The sequence below is a fragment of the Corvus brachyrhynchos genome, unplaced genomic scaffold (assembly GCF_000691975.1).
Source record: "Corvus brachyrhynchos isolate BGI_N302 unplaced genomic scaffold, ASM69197v1 scaffold133, whole genome shotgun sequence".
In the NCBI taxonomy this organism is placed as follows: Eukaryota; Metazoa; Chordata; class Aves; order Passeriformes; family Corvidae; genus Corvus; species Corvus brachyrhynchos.
The window spans coordinates 781,141-785,959 of record NW_008237249.1 but is presented as its reverse complement, the minus strand read 5'-3'; the positions used below and the strand labels follow the sequence as shown (position 1 = coordinate 785,959).

The 4,819-nt window shown below is 50.4% G+C and overlaps 2 long non-coding RNA genes across 2 annotated transcripts in view; one reads left to right on the top strand and one right to left on the bottom strand.

Moving 5' to 3' along the window:
* LOC108445716 overlaps positions 1-2,188 on the top strand; it is a 14,890-nt gene extending 12,702 nt beyond the window's left edge. Inside the window, exon 2 of the long non-coding RNA XR_001860671.1 lies at positions 6-2,188. This is a non-coding gene — a long non-coding RNA (uncharacterized LOC108445716). The remainder of the gene's footprint in view (positions 1-5) is intronic.
* A 1,783-nt stretch (positions 2,189-3,971) lies between these two features.
* LOC108445717 lies at positions 3,972-4,819 on the bottom strand. Its single transcript, XR_001860672.1, has 2 exons — positions 4,784-4,819; positions 3,972-4,199 (listed from the first exon to the last, which is right to left on the bottom strand). It is a non-coding gene; the product is annotated as an uncharacterized LOC108445717 (long non-coding RNA).

The window sequence follows — 4,819 nt, the reverse complement described above, 5'->3', positions numbered from 1 at the left end:
GGGAGAGGGGCGACAGGGGGGGAAAAGCCGGCGGCCAAAAGCGCGGCCGATAATTATTGCTGGGTGCCCGAGCAGCCCGAGAGCCGCGGGGAGCGCAGGTAGGAAGGGGTTAAAAATCCCAGTAAAACGGTGGCCGGGAATTCTGTGCCCAGAGCGAGCTCCTCCAGCTGTTCCGGTGGGATTTGCGGTCCTGCTGCTCCAAGGGTTAACGAGAGGGGAGAGGGAATGGGGTGGGATTTGCCTCCTCAGCGCTGCTCCGAAAGGCAGATTGGGAATTATTGGGTCGTGCTCCTAAAGGGAAACTCACCTGGAATTCTGCTGTGGCCCCTTGTGCCATGCTCCCCCCTCCATGGCTGCGTTCCAGCCTTGGATTTGCCACATTCTCTGGGAAAAGGGGTCGAAATTGGGATGGAAAAGGGCTTGAAATCGGGATGGAAAAGGGTTTGATAGTCTCCTGGGAAATGGTTTGAAATTGGGATGGAAAAGGGTTTGGAAATTCTCCTGGGAAATGATTTGAAATTGGGATGGAAAAGGTTTGGAAATTCTCCTGGAAAATGGTTTGAAATTGGGATGAAAAAGGATTTGAAACTCTTCTGGAAAAGGGCTTGGAGTTCTCCTGGAAAAGGGCTTGGAATTCTCCTGGAAATGGGTCTGGAATTGGGATGTGCCTCAGCAGAGCTCGAGCAGGCCCCTGCAGGCACAACCAGGGTGGGGTTTAAAGGCTATTTTTGGGGGGGTTTATTAAAAATCTCTCCCCTAAACCCCCGGAAAACTGCTCAGCATGGAGCCAAGGAATGGCCAAAAAGTAGGAAAAGCTGTGTTTGGAATAACCACCTCCTCATTTCCAGAGTATCCTGCCCAAATCCACGTCCAAACAGAGAAAACAATGCTCTCCTTCCCACCAGCCGCATGGGAGGCCGGCCTTTTCCTGTTGGATCACGTTTTTTTGGGAAGGATCCTTCCTGGTTCCAGGCTGAGCCTGTTTTCCCCCTTTCCCTGTGTAAGGAACACCCTGGAATGGGAATATTTGCTGTTTATTATTATTTCGGGTCAAACTTGTAACTCCCCAAACACTCCCCAGGTGCTTCCCCAGGTTCCTTGAGCTCCTTCCAGCCTTTTCCAGTGGGAATTCTCCCCAAAATCCTGAGGGGCACATCCAGCAGCACCTCCTCCGTGCTTTATCCATGAGGATAAACCAGAGGAAGGGCTGGAAAAGAACAGCCACGGGATTTGAAGGCTCCAGCCTCTTCCTGAATTTCTGTTGGAATTATTTTGTCCTCGGAGCCCAGTTGCCCCGGGAATGGGAATGGGGCACAAAGGAGTTTGCAGTGGGCAGGGAGCCGCATCCTGTCATTCCATGTGCCGAGGAAAACCCTTTCCTGCTTTTTTCTTGTCTCCCAGCTCCATTGTGAGCTGCGAACAGGGAAATGGAGCCAATGGGAGTGTTTTCCATGTGCTGCCTGTGTTGGGAGAAAGGGGGGAATGCAGCAGCGGGATTCTTGGAAATCCTGCCGAGAATTCCCAAATCCCGAGGCAGCAAAGCACTGGGAATACCTGAACTGATTAAGAAAATGAATGGTCCCATCCAGTTATGCCGGCTTGGGATCTGTGGGAAGAGACAGCCTTGGGGGTTTTATGGGATAGAAGGCTACAAAAAAGGGAAAAGGAGGGATGAGGGTGGAATTAGAGCTGGGAAAAACCTGAGGTGTGCGGTTCATTCCCGAAAAAACGATAATCCCCGTTTCTGTTCCAACCTCTGTGTATTCCAGCGGGGAATGATGGTGGATCCAGCCTAGGGAAGACAGGAATTTGGGCCAAGGTCTAGTTTGGATTCTCCTGAATGGAGTGTTTCCTCCCTCCTGGTGAAATTCCTCCTGGATCCAACCTCATATCTCCTGATTTTCCTGCTACATCCTGATCCGTGGCCTCCTTAGGGAGTTATCTGGGGGCTGGTGAATCCCACAAATCAGAGTGGGATCATCTGGTGCCCTGGCTTCCAAAGGAGATGGGATGTTCATCCCGCTCCTTGGAATCTTTTGTCATGGATGAGTGCTTGTTTTCCCAGAACGAAACTCTTGGATTCACAGGATAAAGTTATCCCAGTGCCACTTTCTGGACAGAATTCCAAGGAAACCTGAACAAAAACATGTTTGTAGTGGGTTTTAATAAAGATATTCCTAAAAATCCATGGATTGGTGCTCCTAATCCTTGTGTTCCCCATGGCGGTGGGTGGTGATCCCAAATCTTTTCCTGGGGCTTATCCCGTGATCTCAGCCTTTCCCGGGATTTGTGGTGCTGGGCAGGGGCCATTCATTTCATCCCTGCCAAGGCCCTGGGGTGGGAGCATTCGGATGGGATCAGTTGGATCCCAAGACCATGTGGAAGGTCCTAAACCCATAAAAAAGGTCCTAAATCCATTAAAAAAGGTCCTAAATCCATTAAAAAAGGTCCTAAAACCACAATCAAGGTCCTAACCATGTGAACAGAATCCCAAGCCCATGACCAAGATCCTAATCCCATGACCAAGTTCCTAGAACCAGGAGGAAAGTCCCAAGCCCACGAGGAAGGACCTCAACCCACGGGCAAGGTCCTAAGACCATGAGCAAGTTCCTAAAACTGTGAGCAAGGCCCCAGTCCCATTGCCAAAGTTCCAATCCCACAACTAAAGTCCCAATCCCACGACCAAAGTCCCAATCCCATGGCCAAGGTTCCAATCCCATGGCCAAGGTCCGAATCCCACAACCAAGGTCCCAATCCTGTTGCCAAGGTCCCAATCCCACAACCAAGGTCCCAATCCCACGACCAAGGCCCTAATCCCATGGCCAAGATCCCAAATCCACGAGCAATTCCTTTGATTTCGGCAGCTCTCTGTGCGAGGGCTTTTTTGGGACCAAATAATAGGATTGACCTCTTTTAGATCCTATTATCCCAGGATATTTCACATTATTTTACATTCCACTGCTTTCCATTCCCTCCTGGATAACTGCCAGCATTCCAGCAGAGGAACCTCATCCCAAAACCCTGCAAGGAAGCCAAAAATCCCCCCCTGCTGACACCAAACCCCGGACCCAGGGGTCAGGCCAAGCATTCCGAGTGCCCGCTCCAAGCGGGGTGACAGGGACAGCCGGGATGAGTCAGAGCCAAAAGGAAAGGCCTCTCCCGCAGGGAAAACATGATTAATGGGATTTGGGAAGAGGAAAAGCAGCAGGAAGGGCAGTGCTGGCACCCTGAGTCAGCCCTCGGAGCAGCGGGATAAAGGGAATTTTTGAACCGTGATTAATCCCGCTCCTCCCACCCCATCCCGATTATCTTTTAGGGATAAGCGCTGTCAGTGGGGCAAGGCCGGCAGAGCGGGATCATTGTTTGGGAAGGCTCTGTTTTTTCCTGGAAAAAGCCTTGACAAGGAATTTTTTATCTGGGTCTGCAGTTGCTTAAAAAAAAACAACAACAAAACGGCAGAGCCAGAATTTTATGGGTTTTTTTTTCCCCTCTCCACCACATTCCCTTTTCCTTCTTTCCCTGTGGTTTGCCCGGATGTTTCCCCTCTTTTCTTGGTGGTTTTGTCCGGAAAACAGACGAAGTAAAAGGAGAAGTGGAAGAAGGATTGGCAAAACTGAAGGGAAAATTGTGGGAACGACAGGTGCTCCTAAAGCCAAGAAAGGCTGGAGTTATCCAGCTCCCCAGGAGATTCCCAGGAATCATCCTGCTTGGATAAATTCTTCGTTCTATGCTCCCCCATGGACGCTTTCTCCCTGAGGTTCATCCCTGCAGCTGGAATTAAATTGTTATTAATTTAAATTAAAATTAAAAATTAAAAAGTTATTAATTGTTAATAATTAATACTTATTATTAATTTTATTTTCCCCAGCTTCCCTTTTCCCCGCAGCCTCACGGGGTGTACGGGAAGCACCCGGGGTTAGGAGAGGACAGAACAAACCCCAAGGGTTTAATGAAGGTCAACAAAGTGCAAAGAAGTTTCATAAAGTTTAATAAAGGAACTTCCTCGAGGTGATCCCAGGAAATTGGGATTTGCTGCTCATCCCAGAGGCCGAGGCTGTTGGAATTCTGTAAACAAACAGGCTCAAATCCCCTTTTGGTGGAGCGGAGAAGCTCGGGGTTGCATTTTTAGGTTGCTGCTGCCTCCGTTCTGGCAGCACAGAGGGATCCCCCAAGGAGAAACTCGTGGAATGGGATATCCACTGGGAGGTGTCCGTGGGGAAAAGGGAAGATGGGGAAAGGGGTCAAAATAACGCTTAATAATAATAATAATAGTACCAAGTAGTAGAACTAAATAAATTATGAATGATTATAGATTAAAAGATAGAATTATATGTTAATTATTTATCCAAGAAATTTTCCCGAATCCTGCCCAAACCGTTTCCCTTCATCCCGTCCCTCATTCCCTGGGGGCGGATCCCAATCGCACCCGGCTCCGCCCTGCTGTCAGGGACTGTGGAGAGGGAAAAGGTCCCCCCCGGAGCCTCCTTTTCTCCGGGCTGAGCCCCTTTCCCAGCTCCCTCCTGCTGCTCCAGCTCCTTCCCAGCGCCATTCCCATCTCTGGACGCGCTCCAAGCTCTTTTCTTTCCATGCTGGATCCAGAGCCGGACACGGGATTTGAGCCGTGGTCTCCCTCCCCGGTGCCAGCCCTGTGGCAGCAACTGGGTGACATCCCAGTGGGATGAAGATCATCCCGGCGGGATAACGATTCCCACCCGCGCTACTCCCACGCCAGGCTCCCTCCCGTGAAATCGCGCTGCTGTTCCCCCCTTTTCCCAAGGCTCACGCCGTTTTTCCCGGCTCCTTGCGCATCCCGCACCCA